This window comes from Ranitomeya imitator, chromosome 3, assembly GCF_032444005.1.
Source record: "Ranitomeya imitator isolate aRanImi1 chromosome 3, aRanImi1.pri, whole genome shotgun sequence".
NCBI lineage: Eukaryota > Metazoa > Chordata > Amphibia > Anura > Dendrobatidae > Ranitomeya > Ranitomeya imitator.
This window is the reverse complement of record NC_091284.1, coordinates 655401302-655427148: the sequence shown is the minus strand read 5'-3', so window position 1 is coordinate 655427148 and position 25847 is coordinate 655401302. Positions and strand designations below refer to the sequence as shown.

General features: G+C 42.6%; 1 protein-coding gene across 8 annotated transcripts in view; it reads left to right on the top strand.

The window, feature by feature from the left end:
• Window positions 1-25847, top strand: part of ENOX1 (ecto-NOX disulfide-thiol exchanger 1) — a 977400-nt gene that overhangs the window by 358307 nt on the left and 593246 nt on the right. For 5 of the 8 annotated variants that reach the window (XM_069758240.1, XM_069758249.1, XM_069758247.1 and 2 more), the window contains exon 3: window positions 20027-20080. The exons of the other annotated variants lie outside the window; for them this stretch is intronic. The gene's annotated coding sequence lies outside the window, so the exon portion shown is untranslated. The remainder of the gene's footprint in view (window positions 1-20026; window positions 20081-25847) is intronic. 8 annotated transcript variants of the gene reach the window in all.

The window sequence follows — 25847 nt, the reverse complement described above, 5'->3', positions numbered from 1 at the left end:
TCTGTTCATGTTGTAACATTTTTGCCGTGAAGAAGCGGCTGGGACCTCTGCGGAGTCGAATTCAGTTTTGAGAACTGCGTAAGTAAAGCGAGCGTCTGTGATAATATAGGAGAGAAACTGCCCACTAATCCTACAGAAACCTCTAGAAGAGCATGGCATTGTGAATGTTACACATATACAGCCTTTATTCTACTGAGTTAAACAACTCAGCTTTATCTCATGATGGAAGAACCTTTGGATGGTAAAATATTTTCCTCAAAAAGCAGTTTATTGAAAAAAATCCGATTTAAATAAAAAAAATCCGATTTAAATAAAAAAATCCGATTTTTTTTTTTTTTTTTATTTAAAAAAACAAAAAAACATTGATTTTTATCCACCCTGGTTATAATTAGGATGACATGTAGAAAAAAAGGTCAAAGTCTTTAAGTTTTGTGAAAAGTCTTCAGGTGATTTAACCAACCAGGTGATATATATATATATATATATATCTATCAGTGCAGTGCCTGTGTATCTTACTGTACATATATTAAGCCAATAATTAAAGGACAAGAATGGTGTGGGGGTCATTTTTGTATCCACCTGAGGGAAAGCCGACAACTGTGGGCTGATGTTTATAGTCTTGGAAGGGGGTAACAGGCATGGAGCTTCCCAGACTATTAATATTAGCTCACATTTATTTGGTATTTACTGCCTATTAACAAAAGGTGACCCCCCCCTCCCCCTTCCCAAAAAAAAAAAAAAAAAAATGACATGGTCATCTCCCTATTTTTAATAACCAGCAAAGGCAAGGCAGGCATCTAGGGGCTGATACTAATAACCTAGGAAAAGGTCATGGATTTTGGCCCCCTCCCAGGCTAAGGACATAATTCCTCAGTTACCCCAGAAATGGTGCTTAGCCTCTGCTTTTCCCACTTACCTTGGTGTCGTGGCAAGTTTTGTAATAGTATTGGGGTTGATGTCAGCTTTGTATTGTAAGCGGACATGAAGCCCAGTGGTTAGTAATGAAGTGTCTATAAAATACCCCCATTACTAACCCCATAATGAAACGCAAGACAGACAAACACAGAGTAAAGTCCTTTATTTGAAATAAAAACTCCCTGACCCTCTTTTACCCAATTATTAGTATCCAAAGAAAAATAAAAACACAAAGTAATCCTCACCTGTCCCCAGATAATCTCTATGTGATGCTGTCCCACAAAGAACTCCAGCACTGCTACATCCAGATAGTTTATTGAGCAGTGGCATGATGTGACTGCTCAGCAAGCCAGCCTGAACACAGGAGACAGGAGCGTGAGACCACTACTGCAGTGTCTAGTGCTGATATGAGTAAGGTCACCGGAGTTCCTAGCTGATGAATCCTGGTCACTTTTTTGACATCCCTGCTCTCATCGTGAAAAAATTCTGATGGATTCCCTCAAAACTTGATATTTTCTGTTTCTGTAATGTGTACTGAAGCCAAAGTGCACATTAGAAGGCTGATTTCTTTAGTTATTTGCAGTTTCTTGAATTTTATTTTGAAAGTTTGTGTCCTTACATGATTTGTTACTTTTGCTTTTTCAAGGCAATATGTACTGTTTTATAAGGGTGCGTGTCCACGGTCCGTAATGAAGGCGCTTTGGACGGGGCGGAAAACCCGCTCCGCCCAAAGCGCCGACCCTTCTGTGCACGCGGTGATTCCGCATGTGTTCATTGCACACATTCGAAATCTCCGCACCCCATACATAGGGCCTTGTGATTTACCTTGCAGCAACGGAGCGTCACCGCAAGGTAAACAGACGTACTGCGTTCTAAAAAGACGCACCGCATGTCCATAAACGCAGGGCCGCTTGAGGCGTCCCTGCACGCATAGTAGAGACGGGATTTCATAAAATCCCCTCCACTATGCTGTAACATCTGGACGCTGTGGGTTGAACGCTGCGGTTGTACGCAGTGTCCAATCCGCAGCCAATCAGGATGTAATCCTGAACGTGGACACATACCCTAAGACACATCAACTCATTAACTTGTATAAGCTTCAATAATCTACTATGCAAGTAATAAATTGTGCATATCAGGTGTGAGTAGAAAGGCAAGTCGTGTAGCAATGCTGTGATATTTTCAGTATGATCATCACTTGCCATCCTATTTTACTTATCCCAGCAACTTTCTCTGACAAGTCATTTTGAACAACAACATTTTTGTGTACTCCTAAATTCACCTTGGGGACTGGAGTGGAATTGCTCCAAATTATGCCACTTAAAAAAAAAAATGCTATTGATGATTGTCTAAATTATCGTGTAATGTTTGACTGGAAAACAAACACAAAAATGAGCACATGTAAGAATAAGGAAGTTGTACCCACGTTTCCCATTGTTATGTGCTGTGATATGACCCATTATAATGTTTAACATTGGTTTATGATGGAGTTGTGTTCTGTCCAGCATCAGGTAGTGAGTAGGTATAGATAGTTAGCAGTTGGGACTAGCCCAGAGAGGGAGGGGGCTATATAGCAAGAGCAGAGTGGATTTCCTGGTAGTGAGATAGGGCCTAGCTTGCATCTAGAGTGGACCTTTGGTCCGAGTACTCTGCAGACCCGCATAAGTTGGGTGACCCTTATGTGAGTGGATAGCGGGCCTAGCTTGCATCTAGAGTAGACCTTTGGTCTGAGTACTCTGCAGACCCGCATAAGTTGGGTGACCCTTATGTGAGTGGATAGCGGGCCTAGCTTGCATCTAGAGTAGACCTTTGGTCTGAGTACTCTGCAGACGCGCATAAGTTGGGTGACCCTTATGTGAGTGGATAGCGAGATATGAAGTAGATAAAGGAAAATGATAGGACAGAGTGATTCGCTTGAGACTGGTCCTGGGACAGAACGCCTAGCAGTATGACCCCAAGTTCGCAAGACAGAGCGGTAACTAGCATTGACTGAACAGAAAAGGTGAGACAAAGAGTGCCCCGGGCAGGAGTTCCAAGGCGTCAGCAAGCAGAGAAGCTATATTGGTCATGGATGCAAACTGGGTCCCCTAAGGGAAAGGAGGATGTGGTACCATAGGTTGACGAATAGGACTCTCACTTACTGGACAGTGGTACTTTTGTTGTGGACCGGAGAGACTCCCGAAGTATTGCCCTAGGTGGTGGTATGCCAGCTGAGGCACAGTTGAGTGCACCTAGAGAAGGAAAGCATCAAATGTGTGAAGGAGCTACATGTTATAAATGAAACATTCATAAAGTTATGCACCTGCTAAATATTGTACATAGTTCCTGCCAAGTAGTGGTTCAGTAAAAAACTGTTTATTGTTGGCTAGTGGTCTCCCTCATTGAGCCTCTCAATACCTGGTCCTGGCCAACCGAAGTCACCGACATCATGCGGCCTTCAAGGGTGTAGTGCCCCCATGGATGGAGCTCACACACCCAGCCAGGACCTCCATCTTCATGTAGTGCAACGGGGTGTGAAAAATTAGTACCTAAGCCATGGCTGCCGCCCCACACCACGTTACACACATTTAAAATAGCCTTTAAAAAATTCTTCAACTAATTCATGAAAATTGTGAGGAATTTCTGAAGGAAGAAGACTTTGCAAGTATCTAGAAGCAGTTTAGTCTGTGACGAACAAGGCAGATAAGTTTTAGTATTTTTGATTGTGATGAAATTGTCCTTAACATCTCCAAATACCGCAAATATTGTCCCTCATGTTCTGGAACATCTGTTGGAGATCTGTATGGACGTGATCTAACAAACCTTACAACATTCTGACATATCTTCAACACCACCAGATCCCCGAGGTCACAAGTTACTTAGCACATTTTATCAAATGAACTGAAAATTGAGGAGGAAATGATCTAAGTGGCGACATCCATCGAGCAGTGAGAGCTTTCTGATAGAAGCATTATATTTAAATGGTTTTAGAGCAGTATCTGCTAGGCTTCACCCAGGGAACGGCTCCGGTTATAACCTGCTGTTCTGGGATAAAAGCCTGAATACTTTCGGAATGAAGCTGCTTTCGGGACTTCCTAAAAAACCATTTCATGTATTTGCAGCAGAAATTTCTGCACCAAAAATGCAACTGTTGACAGGAAAAATGCTATTTAAAATACATTATTTTTAATGTGTCTTTTGCAGGTGTATTTAATGTTGTTTCTCTTTCCCCTGCTCATGGGTTAAAAATGCTGAAAACATTATGCTGCAGATATGAAACTGCTTCAAAACTGTAAGGAAAAAAAAAAGCAGCGTGTGCATGAGATATCGGACATCTTATTCACTTTGCTGGTAATGTAAGCTGCAGCATTTTCGTGCTTAATGTGCGCACATGCCCTTACAATGAATGCTTTTATTGTGTCGATCATGTTGATCAGGAATTGAAGCAGGTAAAGAGGTTGTCCGGTCAAAATCGATAAGTGTCAAATCAGTCTGTGTGACGGCAGACTTATGAATCGCCTGCTTCCAGGACCAGAGGGTGTGTATGCGTGATCCATACTCTCGGCCAGAGACCAGATGGGTCGCGGTCTCATTCTATCCAAGTGTATGGAGTGGGGCCGTGCCCATTAAACGGCCTCTGTCTGAGAATATGTGTAACGCATACATACCCTCCGGTCCCGACTCAGAAACTAGCAACTCCTCGAAGCTCACAGTGCGTGTGTCGGGGGGATTCATAAGTCTCCAGTCATACAGTGACTGCAGACGTGTCGATTTAGACCAGACAACCCCTTTAACCAGGTAAATTGCCTTATATAGCAATATTTTTTAATTTCTAAGAATATTTTTAAAATAAAGTTTATGATTTTTTGTAGGACATTTATATAACCACAAAAAATGTAACAAATGAGTAAATCTGCATAAATACAAATTCTCCCATTTGATGGCTGTTGCTCCTATGCAGGAGTATGTGTTGTCATGGTTACATAATACATACACATTCCACCTTACGGCTACATGTGAATAATGTCCATCTGCCACCTCTTTCTGACTGTAGGTTACCAATATGAAGGGGCAAATTCAAGGGAGTAAGGTATGATAATACAGAATGTGTGCATAATTCAGAAGAGATAACACTGTACTGATCCACCACATCTAAGGGTTTGTTTCCATGTGGCGGATTACATTAGGATTTGCTGCGGATTGAACGCTGCGTACAGCCGCAGCGGCCAGAAGTTACAGCATAGTGGAGGGGATTTTATGAAATCCCATCTCCACTATGTGCGCAAGGCCGCATTCAGTGGCCCTGTGTTTACGCACATGCGGTGCGTCTTTATAGACTGCAGCATGTCTATTTATCTTGCTCCGTCTCCGCAAAATAAATAACCCAGTCTATGTATACGATGCTGTGATTCCGCATGTGCTCAATGAACACATTCGGAATCACCGCACGTACAACAGGGGGCGGCGCTTTGGGCAGAGCGGGGTATCCGCTGCTTCCAAAGTGCCGAGCTTCCGTAACGTGGAAACACCCTCCACTGAACACTTAGCATATATGTCCCAGACCGTGTATGGTACAGTTGGCTCTCTTTTAAACATGGCACTTTTATTTATCTTTTTTTAAGTTTGAAGGTTTGCATGGTCATCCATCTAGATGCTATAATGGTGACTTTTTTTTTTTTTTTTTTTTTTTAAGTCCAGCTTTCTTAGACTGTCGATGCTTGTATTAATGTGTTTCATAAGGCTTTCTAATATTTTAAAAAATAGGACTAGTGGAAGGCAGTAAGTTACGGGAAAGTAAAAGGGGTGTATATTATCTAAAAAAATGACAGTTTCCTGGTGTCCAGTAGTGGCAAAGAATTACATCACTGCAACTTTTTAGTGTATGAACAGCAGAAAAGATATGCCAAATTAAGACAGTTTGTGCCTCTTAAAAAAAAAAAAAAAAATGGGTCCCCTTTGCCCTGTAGGCCTATGGTTCAAAACTGTTGTATGTCTTGGTAACATAGAGGTGTTCTCCACTTGTCGAACGCTCCTGATCCATGAACAGGTATATGCCTGGGGAGCGAGCTTCTGACTCCAGCACATCTCCTCATCAAGATTGGTCTGAAAGTCACCCGCTGTGATGAATCGGGCACACAGCTCTAGATATCTATATTATTGCATGCCTGAACATTGGCTATTACACAAAACTCCTCGAACATTTGTCACCGGCTTCACACATCAACATTTTTTGGTCATAGCCATGTATGAGTCAACCAGTTCAGGTCAAGAGGCCCACAATCTTTCTGAAAATCCTGGTCCTTACACTGGCATGGGAAGCCGGTCTTAGGCTATTTTTAATAACTATTGCTTTTTATGAAAAGGATTTGTATAATACGACGGAGAAGAATGTCGATAATGTCATTGGCGGATGACCTCGGCGTAAGTGCGTAGTCCTCACCCGCTAGTTTGTGGCCTGCAACAGTCGGCGTGTACAGGCTGTACATTGTTAGTAGGTTACCTGCTTCTGCACTTGAGGTAACTTTCGTGTCATTTTCACCTTTGTTTTGCATAAAATATATTTTCTCCGAAAAGCTCTGAAGTTTTGAAACAGAACATCGGTACAACATAAGTAGTTTCTTGACAAACAGTAGTTTTTACTGTATCGCTTTGTGTCTTCAGCACAAGCCTTGTACTAATGTAAAGGTTACTCACAGAAATGTCAGTCTTCCAAGCGAAATTATTGTGTTGATACGAGAAGAAGCTATGCAACATTACTTTGTTTCACAAAAGATCATCGTGTAAAGTTCAGTGTGAAAAAGTCTGAGAATTCCCAAACAATTGCAGACAATGGTGAAGTCTGTCATCTTGTGTGTTTTCCCAGTAGAAAATATTATTAGTGGGAAGCACAATATAGGAGTAAAAGCTAATCATAGAATAAAACGGTATAATAGCACTTCAATGACGGCTACTAGGTTCAGAAAGTCATCTATATAAAGTTTATATAATCAGACACTTTAGAAAGCTATGAAGAAATCTACAGTGTACAGACGATTACTTATGTGTTTCCAGGTTGGATTTGGTGCCCTGCAAAAGTTCTTCAGCAACTTTGGATTAGGGTATGTGCACATGTTATTTGTCGCAGATATGTCTGCACCAAAAACTTGTTTCTTGGCAGGAAAAGCACTGTGTAAAATACATGCTTTTTGCTTGCATTTTTTAATGTTTTTTTTTGTCCATTCATTGGGTGAAAAAACGCTGCAAAAATTGACATGCTGCCGATTTTGAAACTGCTTCAAATGTGCAAGGATAAAATAAGCATCATGAGATGTCAAAATCCTCATTCACTTTGTCGGGACAGTAAAATGTTTAGTTTCTTGCTGCATAAATGCAATGTGTGAACAATCCCTTATTCTGTTCCCTCCCTATCTGTCCAGGATATGTGTTATGTACTGCGACACGATCAGCACTGATTAGTAAGTGTCATACTAGAACACCAAGTTGCCAACTTATTCATTCTTTTCTCGGATAAACACTAGAGGAACATATTAGAGATGACGCTGTATGTTGTCTTTTGGAGGCTTCTCTTTAACCCTTTAATAGTGATGAGCGAATATACTCGTTACTCGAGATTTCCCGAGCACCCTCGGGTGTCCTCCAGGTATTTTTTTAGTGCTCGGAGATTTAGTTTTTAGCGCCACAGCTGAATGATTTACATCTGTTAGCCAGCATAAGTACATGTGGGGGTTGCCTGGTTGCTAGGAAATCCCCACATATACTTATGCTGGCTAACAGATGCAAATCATTCAGCTGCGGCGCTAAAAACGAAATCTCCAAGCACTAAAAAAATACTCGGAGGACACCCAAGCATGCTCGGGAAATCTCAAGTAACGAGTATATTCGCTCATCACTACCCTTTAACAATACACATTTAAACTAATGTTGTTAAGGGGCCTTATTCCTGATTGCTGTTTTAAAACTCGTGAATAAGTGTGTAGTGCCATCACGACAGTGGTATTTAATTTGTTGCATGGGGGTTACAAGACCCCCTTTGTAACCATCGGACACCGCGGTAATAATCATGGGTGCCGATGGTTACCATGGTAGCGTGAGGTCACGTAATTATCCCAGAGTACGGTGGCCTGTGAGATACAGCTATTAGCTGGGTCCCACAGGCACCGTCAATGAGACACTGGCAGTCTCATACACTGCAGTACACGAGTACTGCAGTGTAGGAGACCAGTAATCAAAATAAAAATGATACATGTCCTACAGTGGTACTAAGTAAAAAGAGTGCAAAAAAATTAAATAAAATATGTAGAAAAATGAAAAAACAAAAACCGAAATCACAAAGCGTTTGTGAGAAAACAAACAAACAAACAAAAAAACACTCACATGTTGTTTTATAAAAATCTGTGAGACACTTATGGGTTCAAAATTTTCATTATACTCATAAATTAATTCCTTACTCGGTGAAGTTTATATTATGGGGCCACTTGGGGTGATTTCTGCTTTTTTGGAACCTCAGGGGCTCAGCTAATGGAGCTCACAATCTATTCAAACGAGATCTGCGTTCAAAAAGCCAAGTAACGCCCCTTCCCATCCGACCCCTGCCGTGTGCACAAACAGTAGTGTCCATTAACATATGCGGTACAACCACATTTGGGAGAAATTGCATAAAAAATTGTTGGGTCCAATATCTCCCATTACCTCTAGTGTAAATTATAAATTTGGTGCGAAAACAGTATTTTAGTGTAAAACAAAAAATATATATTTTTTTGTTCTCACATCTAAAAGTTATACATTTTTGTGAATCACCTGTAGGTTTTTTATTGTTATTTTTGCAAGTCAGGGGCTCTCCAGATGTGACGTGGCATTCACAGTCTATTCCAGACAAATGTTTCCTTTCCACGCCCTGCCAAGTGCCCAAACAGAAGTTTTTGACCCACATGTGATATCATCGCGTTCAGGAGAAATTGCATAACAAATTATGTGGTCCTTTTTCATTTATTATCCATTGTAAAATTACAAATTTTGGGCTAAACCAACATTTTTGTGAAAAAAGGAACATTTTCAATATGACGACCTAATGTTATTAAATTCTGTGTCATACCTGTGGATTCATAATGCTCAAAATACCCCTGGATAAAATCCTCTAGGGCTGTAGTTTCCAAAATGGGTCACTTGTTGGGGGTTTCCACTGTTTAGGCACATCAGGGGCTCTCCAAACACGACTTGGCATCCGCTTTCGATTCCAGCCAATTTTGCGTTCAAAAAGTCAAATGGTGCTCCTTCCCTTCTGAGCCCTGCCGTGTGCTCAGTGGTTTCCCCCCCGTATAGGGTATTGGCGTACTCAGGAGAAATTTCACAACAAATATTTGTCCATTTTCACCTGTTATCCTTGTGAAAATAAAAAAAAATTGGGGGTTGAAGTAAATTTTTTTTTTTCTAAAAAAAAATGTTCACTTTTTCAAACCCTTACACATTGCTTTAGTTCCTGCGAAGCACCACAAGGGTTAATAACTTCTTGAATGTGGTTTTGAGTACCTTGAGGGGTGCAGCTTTTAGAATGGTGCCACTTTTGGGTATTTTCTGTCATATAGGGCCCCCCCAAGTCACTTCAAATTTGACATGGTCCCTAAAAAAAAAATGGTTTTGTAAATTTTGTTAGAAAAATAAAAAATTGCTGATCGATTTTAACTCTTCTAATGTTCTACCCCAAAAAATTATCTTTCAAAAATAATGCAGATGTAAAGTTGACGTGTGGGAAATGTTATTTAGTAAATATCTTTTGTGATATAACTCTGATTTTAAGGGCATAAGAATGAGAAGTTTGAAAATTGCAAAATTTTCAATATTTTTACAAATAAACATGTCATGTCGAACAAATTTTACCACTATCATGAAGTACAATATGTCACGAAAAAAACAAAACAATCACAAAATCAGTAGGATCCGTTGAAGTGTTCCAGAGTTATTGCCACATAAATTGACTCTGGTCGGGTTTTAAAAATTTGGACTGGTCATTAAGGTTAAAATCTGTCACTAAGGGGTTAATGTATATTGGAAGCTTTACCCTTTCTATACGTCAGAATGTGACATAAATGTGATCTAAACTGGGCCTAAGCAGTTACTATCTCCTGGCGGGTGTATTTTGTGCGCAGTTTTACCTTTGGAGACGCACCGTGTTTTCTCTTTAGTTGCTATGGGCTGTTGTCAGTGACAGAACTGTTCAGTGCTGGTTTTCATATCTTACCTTTATGCTTACAAAACCCTTATCAAGCGTTTGCGCGATCCATCATAATTTCCTCCATGAATCATGACTCCATCATTGTTTACCAGCAGAAGTGAGATCACTCGCACGATGAATAGTATAATGGCATGTCATATGAATTGATGGTATGGATGGCGCTGCAAGAACAAGTGTGGGGACACCTTTTTCCTGATCATTTTGTGTGTTAATTTTATTTCCTACAGAGCAGTAATCATACTTCAGCCACCCTCCTGCCATAGACGTATCAATCTTCTTATGCTCCTAGCAACATTTTAATATCATATGTATTCGGGCAAAATCCTAGTTTCCCAATTATTGCAAAAAAAAAATATATATAACAATGACATCAGAGGCTCAGATATTGTGGCCTCTCCCCAGTTACACCTGTACTTCATTTTTACTTTTCGTAAAATCATAGAGTGGAGACAATTTTTCCTCAACTAATTATTGCAGATCTACTTGAGTCTTGGATTTCTCCTAGTCTAAAGGCCCCATACACAATAGATAAGGTGGCCGAACCTACTGATCCTTTAAAGAGGTTGGGGCCTCCCAACTGTTGAATTTCAGTGGCCAAACCTCTTTTGTTTTCCATGCGATAAGCCGCTGCCAGAAGTGTCTGTTAGGCTACTTTCACACTTCCGTCTTTTTAGATCCGTCACAATGTGTTGTTTTTGTGCCCGCAGGATGTGGTTTTTTCCCAATAGACTTGTATTGCCGACGGATCGTGACGTATGGCCACACGTCGCGTCCGTCGTGCACTGAATGCGTCGGTATTTGGTGGACCGTCACAGCGAAAAAATGTTCAAGGGAACTTTTTTTCGTACGTCGTGCCCTGCATTTTAAACTGAGCATGCCGGGCGTAACTCCACCCCCTCCTCCCTGGTTGTTTACTATGGGCAGCGGACGCATTGAAACACTGCGTCCACTGCCCATGTTGTGCCGAAAATCACCACTGTCCGTCGGTACGTTGTGCCGACGCTTTGTGACAGCCCGTACCGACGGAAGTGTGAAGGAAGCCTTAGCTGTTCTCCAGAGTGCCAGGTTGAGCTGAGTGTTACTGTGTATGCGGGAATCCGCTCTTAGTGACAGTCATCTCCCCAATCTACCATATTATGTATTTTGGCTTTTTTATGTTATTTAAAATATGATTACTTTGTTTAACCCCTTAGCGACCGCCGATACGCCTTTTAACGGCGGCCGCTAAGGGTACTTAAACCACAGCGCCGTTAATTAACGGCGCTGTGGAAAAAGTCCATAGCGCCCCCCAGAGGCCGATTTTCTCCGGGGTCTCGGCTGCCGAGGGTAGCCGAGACCCCAGAGAACATGATTCGGGGGGTTTTTAACCCACCCCGCATTTGCGATCGCCGGTAATTAACCGTTTACCGGCGATCGCAAAAAAAAAAAAAAAAAAAAACGCGATCTCTTTTTAATTTCTCTGTCCTCCGATGTGATCGCACATCGGAGGACAGAGAAAAGGGGTCCCAGGTGGCCCCCCAATACTCACCTAGCTCCCCCGATGCTCCTCGTGTCTCCCGGTGGGCGCCGCCATCTTCAAAATGGCGGGCGCATGCGCAGTGCGCCCGCCGGCCGGCACCGGGAGAATCTTTGGGGTCCCGGCTGCCGGGGGTAGCAGAGACCCCAAAGAGCATGATCGGGGTCGGTATTACCGACCCCTGTTTTGCGATCGCCGGTAATTAACTGTTTACTGGCGACCGCAAAAAAAAAAAAAAAAAAAAAGTGTAATTCTCTGTCCTCTGATGTGATCGCACATCAGAGGACAGAGAAATAGGGGGATTCGGGGACCCTAGCATACTCACCTAGGTCCCTGGATCCTCTTGCTGCTCCTCCTGGCCGCCGGCAGAAGAACATGGCGGACACATGCCCAGTGCGCCCGCCATCTGTCTCCATCTGCCGGCCGGCAGGAGAACAGCAGTTGGGGCTAAAATTAGGGTTAGGGGTAGGGTTAGAGGTAGCGTTAGGGTTAGGGGTAGGGGTAGGGTTAGGGCTAGGGTTGGGGCTAAATTTAGGGTTAGGGTTGGGGCTAAATTTAGGGTTAGGCTTCTTTCACACTTACGTCGGTACGGGGCCGTCGCAATGCGTCGGCCCGACATACCGACGCACGTTGTGAAAATTGTGCACAACGTGGGCAGCAGCTGTAGTTTTTCAACGCATCCGCTGCCCAATCTATGTCCTGGGGAGGAGGGGGCGGAGTTACGGCCACGCATGCGCGGTCAGAAATGGCGGATGTGACGTACAAAAAAACGTTTCATTGAACGTTTTTTTGTGCCGACGCTCCGCCAAAACACAACTGATCCAGTGCACGACGGACGCGACGTGTGGCCATCCGTCATGATCCGTCGGCAATACAAGTCTATGGGCAAAAAACGCATCCTGCGGGCACATTTGCAGGATCCGTTTCTTGTCCAAAACGACGGATTGCGACGGAATGCCAAACGACGCAAGTGTGAAAGTAGCCTTAGGGCTAGGGTTAGGGTTGGGGCTAAAGTTAGGTCTAGGGTTGGGGCTAAAGTTAGGGTTAGAGCTGGGATTAGGGTTAGGATTAGGGTTGGTATTAGGGTTAGGGTTGGCATTAGGGTTACGCTTGGGATTAGGGTTAGGTTTGGGATTAGAGTTGAGATTAGGATTAGGGGTGTGTTGGATTTAGGGTTTTGATTAGGGTTATGGTTAGGGTTGACATTAGGGTTGTTTTGGGGTAAGGGTTTTGATTATGGTTAGGGTTAGTGATTAGGATTATGGATCAGGTTGGGATTAGGGTTAGGGGTGTGTTGGGGTTAGGGTTGGAGCTAGAATTGGTGGGTTTCCACTGTTTAGGTACATCAGGGGGTCTCCAAACACGACAGCCAATTTTGCGCTCAAAAAGTCAAATGGTGCTCCCTCCCTTCTGAGCTCTGCCGTGCGCCCAAACAGTGGGTTACCCCCACATATGGGGCATCAGCGTACTCGGGATAAATTGGACAACAACTTCTGGGGTCCAATTTCTCTTGTTACCCTTGTGAAAATAAAAACTTGGGGGCTACAATATCTTTTTTGTGAAAAAAAAAAATATTTTTTATTTTCACGACTCTGCATTCTAAACTTCTGTGAAGCACTTGGGCATTCAAAGTTCTCACCACACATCTAGATAAGTTCCTTGGGGGGTCTAGTTTCCAAAATGGGGTCACTTGTGGAGGGTTTCTACTGGTTAGGTACATCAGGGGCTCTGCAAACGCAACATAATACCCGCAGACCATTCTATCAAAGTCTGCATTCCAAAACGGCGCTCCTTCCTTCCGAGCTCTGCCGTGCGCCCAAACAGTGGTTTACCCCCACATATGGGGTACCAGCATACTCAGGACAAATTGGACAACAACTTTTGGGGTCCAATTTCTCTTGTTACCCTTGTGAAAATAAAAACTTGGGGGCTAAAAAATCTTTTTTGTGGAAAAAAAAAATATTTTTTATTTTCACGGCTCTGCATTATAAACTTCTGTGAAGCACTTGGGCATTCAAGGTTCTCACCACACATCTAGATAAGTTCCATGGGGGGTCTAGTTTCCAAAATGGGGTCACTTGTGGGGGATTTCTACTGTTTAGGCACATCAGGGGCTCTCCAAACGCGACATGGCGTCCGATCTCAATTCCAGCCAATTCTACATTGAAAAAGTAAAACGGCACTCTTTCTCTTCCAAGCTCTGCGGTGCGCCCAAACAGTGGTTTACCCCCACATATTGGGTATCGACGTACTCAGGAGAAATTGCACAACAACTTTAGTGGTCTAATTTCTCCTGTTACCCTTGTGAAAATAAAGGTTTGTGGGCAAAAAGATCATTTTTGTAAAAAAATGCAATTTTTTTTTTTCACGGCTCTACGTTATAAACTTCTGTGAAGCACATGGGGGTTCAAAGTGCTCGCCACACATCTAGATAAGTTCCTTAAGGGGTCTAGTTTCCAAAATGGTGTCACTTGTGGGGGGTTTCCACTGTTTAGGCACATCAGGGGCTCTCCAAACGCGACATGGCGTCCAATCTCAATTCCAGCCAATTCTACATTGAAAAAGTAAAACGGCACTCCTTCTCTTCCAAGCTCTGCGGTGCGCCCTAACAGTTGTTTACCCCCACATATTGGGTATCAGCGTACTCAGGAGAAATTGCACAACAACTTTAGTGGTCTAATTTCTCCTGTTACCCTTGTGAAAATAAGAATTTGTGGGCGAAAAGATCATTTTTGTGTAAACAAAAGCGATTTTTTATTTTCACGGCTCTACGTTATAAACTTCTGTGAAGCACTTGGGGGTTCAAAGTGCTCACCACACATCTAGATAAGTTCCTTAAGGGGTCTAGTTTCCAAAATGGTGTCACTTGTGGGGAGTTTCCACTGTTTAGGCACATCAGGGGCTCTCTAAACGTGACATGGCGTCCGATCTCAATTCCAGCCAATTCTGCATTGAAAAAGTCAAACGGCGCTCCTTCACTTCTAAGTTCTGCGGTGCGCCCTAACAGTGGTTTACCCCCACATATGGGGTATTGGCGTATTCAGGAGAAATTGCATAACAAAATTTATGGTTACATTTTTGTTTTTACACTTGTGAAAATAAAAAAAATGGTTCTGAATTAAGATGTTTGCAAAAAAAAGTTAAATGTTCATTTTTTCCTTCCACATTGTTTCAGTTCCTATGAAGCACGTAAAGGGTTAATAAACTTCTTGAATGTGGTTTTGAGAACCTTGAGGGGTGTAGTTTTTAGAATGGTGTCACACTTGATTATTTTCTATCATATAGACCCCTCAAAATGACTTCAAATGTGATGTGGTCCCTAAAAAAAAATGGTGTTGTAAAAATGAGAAATTGCTGGTCAACTTTTAACCCTTATAACTCCCTAACAAAAAAAAATTTTGTTTCCAAAATTGTGCTGATGTAAAGTAGACATGTGGGAAATGTTATTTATTAACTATTTTTCGTGACATATCTCTCTGATTTAAGGGCATAAAAATACAAAGTTTGAAAATTACAAAATTTTAAAAATTTTCGCCATATTTCTGTTTTTTTCATAAATAATCGCAAGTAATATCGAAGAAATGTTACCACTAACATGAAGTACAATATGTCACGAAAAAACAATCTCAGAATCATCGGGATCCGTTGAAGCGTTCCAGAGTTATAACCTCATAAAGTGACAGTGGTCAGAATTGCAAAAATTGGCCTGGTCATTAAGTACCAAATTGGCTCTGTCACTAAGGGGTTAAAATCTTCTCATAACTTTTACAAACACCTACAGACATTCCCTCCCTACTGACTACTCTGGAGGTGTCCTTACACCTAAGGCCTCTTTCACACATCCGTTGTTTAGAATCATTCACAATCCGTCGTTTTTTAGAAAAAAACAGATCCAGCAAATGTTGCTGCTGGATCCGTTTTTTTTTCCCATAGACTTGTATTAGCAACGGATTGTGATGGATGGCCACACGTTTGATCTGTCGGACGACAGATCCGTTGTAAAGTCATTGTCCGTCAGCAGGAGACAATGGACCTAGGAACGTTTTTTGTGTACGTCGAAAAATCGGCCAGCAACGGATCCTGCGCCATCCGTCGTTGGCTATAATGGAAGCCTATGGACGCAGAATCCGTTGCTGTCCGTCAGAAGATGGAATCCAGTGTCGGATTCCGTTTTTTTAAATAGAGTATGCCCGGAAGAATTTCTATTCCTTTCATTTAACCCATTTTTCCATTCAGGGAGAAAATTCTCGCTCTCTCTCTCGCTCTCGCTGTCTCTCGCTCGCGCTCTCTCTCGCTCACGCTCTCTCTCGCTCGCGCGCTCTCGCTCGCGCTCTCTCCCCTGCTTATATATGTGGATTTCATTTTAATGTTGATTGGTTCATTTTAAGGGAATCTGTCAAAAAGATCACATCCCCTTAACATCCCCCAATCTGCATATATGGGAATGCAGGTCTTTGAAATGTATATCCATCAACATTTTTTATATCTTCTAGTTGTTGCTGCATTCTCTAGAAATTAGAATTTTCTTTGATATGTATACAAATGAGGCACCAAATGCTCAGGGCTTGACAGCAGGGCTGTGGAGTCGGAGTTGTAGTCGGAGCCCATTTTGGTGGCGTCGGTGTCATGGAAATTGAGGAGTCGGAGGTTTGGTTTACCGACTCCACAGCCCTGCTTGACAGAGCACTTGACTATCCTTTGTTTCCCTTGGTTGTTTCCCTGTCCATCGCCAGTCTCTTTAGCTTGGTGTGACCTCAAGCACCAGGTGAAGACTTGAGACACTGAGTTATCATTAAAGCTAACCAAAGAGGCTAGTTCTGGCAGCAACCGAACTGCAGAGGCTATTTAAGTGCTCTGTTACACCCAGAGCACGTAATGTCTCATTTGCATATGTATTAAAATGTTCCTGCTTATTACACACTGCAGTTACTGATGGACTCCATTGTCTAATAGGATTGTCTGTCAGGTTCCACCAAGGGGTACATCCTCTTGAAAAGAAAAATTGAAAAATTGTTGCATTTCGAGCTGTGTTTTCCCTAAATATGACAGAATCTGCTCCTCCTCTGTAAAAACCGACTTTTACCACTATATTGTACAGTTCCTTTCCTCTTATTATAGTGTTTTTAGTAATATAAATGTCAGATTTGCTATATCATTCATGTCTGGGAATAGAAAAAAATCACCACAATAACGATTTATTCTCTAGTAGTAGTAATTCCGTGGAGAATTCTAAAATAATGTATTTTGCATATTTCTTCTCGGGTTTAGTGACTGTGAAACCAAGCTCAGCAGTAGTAGCCAGGGCGAACCAATATATATTCAGCTCTTGGTACATCTAAGCACAGCAATTTGCATCAAGACATCAATATGTGGAAATTGTGTTCACTGGGGATACTCATCCTGCTGCACAAAGCGTCTCCGAGCATTTATCCAGGCTTGAAAAGTGACTGTATTGAGTGTTGTGGAGTGGAATGTTTCTTACCCCAGGATGATAATTTTCATCATGATTAGAGGTGTAACTCTTTGTCTCCTCATGTTTGTGTATGACTTGGGAAAAGACAGAATAGAAAACGGTTCGACACATTTTATTTTCTTCCTTTAATCTGCTTAAGCTCCCTCCTTCCCCGAATATTGATTTGAAACTGCTGCATGTCAAACAGGGCAGGGAGCGGTATCTTGCAGCGCCTCTTTGTACGCCAATTAGGCTGCTGTAATTTAAATGTAGGCTTCCTTACTGATATGGAAGCTTTGCCTGGTTAGCTGGGATTCTCTCATCCGGCATTAGCGCTGTAATATAATGATTTATTAAGGTGGTGGAAGATATATTGATCTCACTAATAGCTTCAGCCTTGGCATATAATGCTTTACATTTTACTTAGCTTAAAGGGACACAAGCTTTATCTATGTTCCTGCATGCTGCCCGTCTTGAATATTTAGATTCCTGGGAAGGATTAGTATTCAGTATTGCTCAGAGGAACGCAAGTCATACACTGATTTACCATAATATTAGCCTAGAATATTGCTCTGATCAGCAGTGTTGCCATTTACTCCTCCTCTTATATGTATTATATGTAATTGGAAGTAGACTTAGGATATTGCAGAAATAATCTAAAATTTAAAAAAACACAATTGTAATAAGAATTCGAGCCCATTCTGTCCTAGTTTGAGTACTATGTACACTAAGTGATCAGAATGTGGCTTCAGAGCTACATTCATCCTGAAGCCTCCGAGTGGCCATCCTCTTGTCAAATAGATGACCGTCCTGGTTTCCAGACACTGCTCAGGAGTGAAACACTCGAATCCGTTTTGCCCACGTCATCTTCTTCAGTGCAAAGTGAGATTGATACCACTAGGATGCTGGTTTCTGGGCCATGACGTTCCAGGTTGGCATCTTGTACATGGTGGCAATGCTGTGTGCATAAAGGGATGTAGGGTCTGTGTAACTCCCCACTGCGGAGCTGAAGGCACTCTGCGTACCTTCAGGCTGTGTGCACACGTTAAGGAATTTTTGCGTTTTTTTTCGCTATAAAAACACAAAAAAAACGCTTCCATTAAGCATCCTATTTTTAGAATGCATTCCGCATTTTTGTGCACATTCTGTGTTTTTTTCCGTGGCGGAATCGCCTTTCGGAAAAAAAACGCAGCATGTTCATTAAAGTGCGGAATCACGGCAATTCCGTACACCTAGGAACGCATTGATCCGCTTACTTCCCGCATGGGGCTATGCCCACCATGCGGGAAGTAAGCGAATCATGTGCGGTTGGTACCCAGGGTGGAGCAGAGGAGACTCTCCTCCAGGCCCTGGGAACCATATAATTGTTAAAAAAAAGAATTAAAAGAAAAAATCATGATATTCTCTCCTTCCGGCGTCCCGTGCAGCTTTCCCGCTCCTCGCGACGCTCCGGTCCCAGTAATGCATTGCGAAAATGACCTGTGTGACGTAGCGGTCTCACGCAAAGCATTACTGAGACTGGAGCATTGTGAGGAGCAGGAAAGCTGCCCGAGACGCCGGAAGGTAAGAATATCATGATTTTATATTTCTTTTTTTATTATTTTTAACACTCTTTCTCTTATTACACTGTTTGACAAGTGTGACCAACCTGTCATTCAGTTTTCCAAGCGATGCTACAGATCACTTAGAAAACGCTAGCATTCTGCAAGTCAATTCCTCTTGCAAAACACTAGTGACAATTCCGCATGCGATATACCCGCAGCAGGAGTTGCAGAATTGCTGCGGGAATTTCCACGGCAATTCTGCAACGTGTGCACTTCGCCTCACACATATTACCTTTTGTGGTCCTTTCTATATACACTGTGGTTTCTGGCACATTTGTACACTGTTGGAACAGAGGATTATCTGAGGACACTGCTATATACCTGTATGTCTGGTACAATATGAGTAATTCTGTGTGGTGCACAAAGTGCTTTGGGCCATTGTATTTTATGCACTAAGATGCTACATGGGAACTTGCTTAGGCTACGTTCACATTTGCGTTCTGCCGGGCTGCGTCGGGCGCAGCCGCGGTGACGCATGCGCTATGTGCCCCTATATTTAACATGGGGGCGCATGGCATGCGTTTTGCGATGCATGCGTCTTTTTTGCCGCAAGCGTTAAGGCGCAGAGGACGCAGCAAGATGCATTTTTTTTGCGTCCAAAATCCGGCAAAAAAAGGACACATGCGTTGCAAAACTATGCGTTTTGCATGCGTTCTTGTTTGCGTTGTGCGTTGCGTCGCCGACGCAGCCCCGCACAACGCAAATGTGAACGTAGCCTTAGTGTTTTCTTATTGTTAACTTGTCCTAATGTATGTCTGATAGTCAAGAAGGTAAAAACTGCTCCTTGCTCCATTACGTGCGTATTCTACAAAATGTTCTACAAAATACTTAACATTAAAAAACATACTCCCCTTAAAAAAGATGGTCGTTTGCACAAAACCTAATAAAGACCTCAGCAGTATAGGGCTGCTGCAAGTAAAAGCCACAGCATGACTTCTGCGTGGAAACACAGCCTTAGGTTCCTGCCAATAAGTCATCAACAAGCAATAATGACCTGTGATGATGGCGAATTCATCCAGGAGTTCTTGTAGGTAACAAGCACTGTCTTGTGGGCAGCTGTAAATATTTCTATCTGTACAGTTGTGAATACAAGAGTTTGTATGTTCTCCCCGTGTTTGCGTGGGTTTCCTCCTCCCACATTCCAAAGACATACTGATCGGGAATTTAGGTTGTGAGCCCCATCGGGGACAGTGATGATAATGTGTGCAAACTGTAAAGCGCTGCGGAATATGTTAGCGCTATATAAAAATAAAGATTATTTATATTTACTATTATACACTTTTATATTTAAACTCTTGCTTCTTTTTTATGATTTTCCTTTTGTTTTGCAGATTTATCCATCCTTTGGAGTATTAAATTGCTGTGGACAAGTCCATAAGAAACAGGTAACTTTTTATTTCCATCTACCGTCCACTTATTTTTGTTTTGCCGGTGCAGCAGGAATATGCTGTGATATAAGGTCTTTGACGGAAAGTACCGTATATACTCGAGTATAAGCCGACCCGAGTATAAGCCGACCCCCCCCTAATTTTGCCACAAAAAACTGGGAAAACTTATTGACTCGAGTATAAGCCTAGGGTGGAAATGCAGCAGCTACCGGTGAATTTCAAAAATAAAAATAGATACCAATAAAAGTAAAATTTATTGAGACATCAGTAGCTGCGTTCATATATCCCCATATCTGCCCCATACTGTGCTCTGCTGCGTTCATATATCCCCATATCTGCCCCATACTGTGCTCTGCTGCGTTCATATATCCCCATATCTGCCCCATACTGTGCTCTGCTGCGTTCATATATCCCCATATCTGCCCCATACTGTGCTCTGCTGCGTTCATATATCCCCATATCTGCCCCATATTGTGCTCTGCTGCGTTCATATATCCCCATATCTGCCCCATACTGTGCTCTGCTGCGTTCATATATCCCCATATCTGCCCCATATTGTGCTCTGCTGCGTTCATATATCCCCATATCTGCCCCATAATGTGCTCTGCTGCGTTCATATATCCCCATATCTGCCCCATACTGTGCTCTGCTGCGTTCATATATCCCCATATCTGCCCCATACTGTGCTCTGCTGCGTTCATATATCCCCATATCTGCCCCATACTGTGCTCTGCTGCGTTCATATATCCCCATATCTGCCCCATACTGTGCTCTGCTGCGTTCATATATCCCCATATCTGCCCCATATTGTGCTCTGCTGCGTTCATATATCCCCATATCTGCCCCATAATGTGCTCTGCTGCGTTCATATATCCCCATATCTGCCCCATACTGTGCTCTGCTGCGTTCATATATCCCCATATCTGCCCCATATTGTGCTCTGCTGCGTTCATATATCCCCATATCTGCCCCATACTGTGCTCTGCTGCGTTCATATATCCCCATATCTGCCCCATAATGTGCTCTGCTGCGTTCATATATCCCCATATCTGCCCCATACTGTGCTCTGCTGCGTTCATATATCCCCATATCTGCCCCATATTGTGCTCTGCTGCGTTCATATTGCCCCATATCTGCCCCATACTGTGCTCTGCTGCGTTCATATATCCCCATATCTGCCCCATACTGTGCTCTGCACCGTTCATATTGCCCCATAGATGCTCGGTATAAGTCTGTGCCATGGCCGCTGCTGCTGCAATAATAAAAAAAAAAAAAGCCATACTCACCTCGCTGATTGCAGCTCCCAGCGTCCGGTCCCGGCATCTCTCTGCACTGACTGATCAGGCAGAGGGCGCCGCGCACACTAGTGCGTCATCGCGCCCTCTGACCTGAACAGTCAGAGCGCAGATAGACGCCGGGAAGATGGATCGGCGCCCGGCGGCTGGAACGTGGACAGGTGAATATAACATACTCACCTAGTCCTGGCGATCCTCGCGCTGTCCCCGCCTGTCACAGCTGTCTTCGGTGCCGCAGCTTCTTTCTCTATCAGCGGTCACCGGCACCGCTGATTAGAGAAATGAATAGGCGGCTCTGCCCCTATGGGAGGTGGAGCCGCCTATTCATTTCTGTAATGAGCGGTCCCACGTGACCGCTGAAGAGAGGAAGAAGCTGCAGCGCCGAAGCCCGTGGGACGGCAGGGACAGCGCGAGGATCGCTGGGACTAGGTAAGTATACCTCAGCGCCCTCTCCCCCTCACCCGCCGACCCCACCGCTACCGTGATTCGAGTATAAGCCGAGGGGGGCACTTTCAGCCCAAAAATTTGGGCTGAAAATCTCGGCTTATACTCGAGTATATACGGTAATAGGCACTGCATATTTCAGCAGATCTGTTGCCCAGCAGATTTGTTAAACCCAGCTGTGAAGAATTAGGCTGTACCATACGTTTCACCTTCACATGGCATTGGATGCTCTTTGTTGGGGAATAATCCATTTCTATGTCTTTTATTTATTTTTATTTTTTTTACTTTTTCTGTTTCATTCACTGTTTAGTTTAATCTGTAAAATATGCAGTGCAGTGAGAATCCGCAGCCGTTCTCCGGATCTATAGTAATTTTCTGGTTTGTTACAAACCATCTCCTATGGGATTAGCGTGCCAAGGGAAGGTCATGTGATTTTTCTATTTTTCCCTATAGAAATTACATTACAAAGCCCAATATTGAATTGTTTTCATCATTATTTTAACTGTATGCTGCGCTTGCATTGTAGCTTCTTTCTATTCTTCTTCCTGTATACCTAGTTTCCGTGCAAGCAGTTTATTAAATGAAATGTGAATGAAAATACACAGATTTTACTGTGTTTCCTTGGGATTTTTGTATTACTTTTATCATCCTTTGTTCTCTTACCCAACTATTCAGATGATTCATGTTTTAGTAGTTTGGAAAAGACACATTAGGTCCTAAATAATTTGCAATAAAAACATTTAAATGTTTATAATTACAAAATAGAAAGTAGTTGCCCATTAAATCATGGTGAAAAGGACAAGTCAATAGGTCTCACTATTTCACTGTAAGTTCTATGAGCAGAATATACCGTGCGTTTACAGTAGCTTAACCTCTTCATCGCTGGGCAATTTTCAATTTTTTGCAGTTTACTCTCCTATCAAGGGCCTTAATTTTTTTTCATCCATAATTATAGCCATATGAGTAAATACTACATTTCAAGCCCTTGCATACACTTAATATATTTGTTAATGCAAGTTTAAAAACATCTGAAATACTTTTAATTGCACCTCACTAACTAAAGAAACATCTGCGTAAAAGATCAAACGACACTGACACAAATTTTAGTTTTCAGTTTTCTGCTTCAGTCTTAGGGTATGTGCACATGTTGCAGATTTCCAGCAACGCTGCAGATCCGCAAGTGATTTATAGTACATTGTAAATCAATGAGAAAAAAAAAAATGTGCTAATGGTGCGGAAAATTCCGTGCGGAAATGCTGCGGATTAAAAGTAGCATGTCACTACTTTTTTGCGGATCTGCAGCGTTTTGTACGCATTCCATTATAGAAATCCGCAGGGGTAAAAAACGCAGTAAATCTGCAAAAAATCTGCAGCAAAGCCGCATAAAATCCGCACAAAAAACACGTGAAATCCGCACCTGTGTTTTCTGCCAAGAGATGCAGAATCCGCACCAAAAATTCCTAAGCCTAATCCGCAACATGTGCACATAGCCTTAGGGTATGTGCACACGTTGCAGATTTCCTGCAGATCTGCACCTTTTTAGTCCGCCCAGAAACGCTGCAGATCTGCAAGTGATTTAGAGTACAATGTAAATCAATGGCAAAAAAAATGCTGTGCTAATGGTGCAGAAAAATCTGCACGGAAAACACAGCAGATTAAAAAAAGGACAATGCCAATTCTTTGTGCCGATCTGCTATGTTTCTGCACCCATTCCATAATGGAAATCTACAGGGGTAAAAAAAGGAAGAAATCTGCACCAAAACAATATGTGCAGATTTTGACCTGCATTTTCTGCCAAGAAATGCAGATTCTGCACAGAAAATTCCACAGTCAAATCTGCAACGTGTGCATATAGCCTTAGGGTACACACAGGGCGTTTTTCTGCTTTTTTTTTTGCTTCCAAAGCCTATGAGACTTCTGAAATCTCATGCACACACATTGTTTTTTGTGTCATCAGGATTTTGTGCTTTGCTGCTTTTTTTTGGACATAGAGCATGTCACTTCTTTCAGCGTTTTTGCTGCGTTTTTCAGCCATTGGCTTGAATGGGTGTTGAAAAAATGCTGCAAAAACGCAGGTATAATTATTTGCAGCATTTTTACTGCAGAAAGTCAATAAACAATTAGCATGGACAAAGAGACACACAAAACGCAACAAAAATGCAACATATCCGCACCAAAAACGCACCTAAACCTGCGTTTTTGCCTCCGCTTCTTTCCTGCCAAGAAGATCAGGTTTTGCTGCAGAAAAATAGCAGCAAAAATGCCCTGTGTGAACTTACCCTTAAAAGGGTTATCCATGGCAATTAAAAAAAAAAAAAAATCTCTGCAGAACAACTGACAGGCAGGGAGTTGCTAACTACCTGCCTTTTGTGTCTGCTGCATATTTCTGCCAGAACAGAGCAGTCATGGACCGCTCCTGCCGGAAGCAGAGCAACGACATCTCTTCCGCTCTGCTCTGTTGACTGGGTGTGATTTCTGATGTCATGATGATTGACAGCTAGCTTCCCTTTGCCTGGCTGCAAGAAGCCGGTTGGCGAGTAATATGATGTCGAAAGTCACGTCCTGTCAACAGAGTAGCCTGGAAGCAGAGCTGCTGTGTTGAGCTTCTGAATCACCGGTAATGGCGGTCTGAACCTGCGTCAGGACAAGTCAGTGGTTAGCAACTACCAGCCTGTTAAATTTAAGGCACATAGTAAAAAAAAATTTCTGAGCAACCTCTTTAAAACTTTTGCCCACAACTAAACAACCTGCCTATAATTCCTGATTAGCACAGTTAGGTCTCTAACAAGTGTAATTATGACCGACCTGGAAGCTTGAAGATCAATGACGTGCACAGAGAGCCATTTCTTATATACAATACGTTTTTAGAAGAATCATGACACCCTCCTCCTGGCTGAATATAAAGAGGCCACAGTTTTAATAATAAAACTAATAAAAATAATAAAGTAATTGAAGCTAGTAAAATTATCTGGGCCAATGAAAAAAAAGTTGATCGATATCCAAAAAATATAATTAAAATGTAAAAGTCCTTAAATGTTTTACTATATTATATTATACATACATACATACATACATACATACATACATACATACATACATACATACATACAGTACAGACCAAAAGTTTGGACACACCTTCTCATTTAAAGATTTTTCTGTATTTTTATGACTATGAAAGTTGTACATTCACACTGAAGGCATCAAAACTATGAATTAACACATATGGCATTATAGTATATTGCCCAGCCACGTAGTATATTGCCCAGCCACGTAGTATATTGCCCAGCCACGTAGTATATTGCCCAGCCACGTAGTATATTGCCCAGTGATGTAGTATATTGCCCAGTGACGTAGTATACAGCACAGCGACGTAGTATATTGCCCAGCTACGTAATGTCACAGATTAAAAAATAAAAAATAAACATATACTCACCTTCTGAGGGCCCCTTGTAGTTCGGTCACATGACCGTGACGTCATGGTAGGTCATTCTCGCGCAGGCGCGCAGGACCTGTGATGACGTCGCGGTCACATGACCGTGACGTCACGGCTGGTAGTTCTCGCGCAGGCACTGTGATGATGTCGTGGTCACATGACCGTGACGTCATGGCAAGTCCTTCTCACCATCCTTGGCACCGGAACCTGCCGGAGGTCACCGGAGCGTCGCGAAAGGTGAGTATATAATGATTTATTTTTTTTATTATTTCTAACATTAGATGTTTTTACTACTGACGCTGCATAGGCAGCACAGCATCAATAGTAAAAACTTGGTCACAGAGTGTTAATAGCGGCGGTAACGGAGTGAGTTACCCGCGGCATAACGCGGTCCGTTACCACTGGCATTAACCCTGTGTGAGCGGTGACTGCGGGGAGTATGGAGCTGGGCGCCGACTGCAGGGGAGTAGGGAGGGACTAATCGGACTGTGGCCATCGCTGATTGCTCGCGGCAGCCATGACAGGTAGCTGCCGAGACCAATCAGCGACTTGGATTCCATGACAGACAGAGGCCGCGACCAATGAATATCCG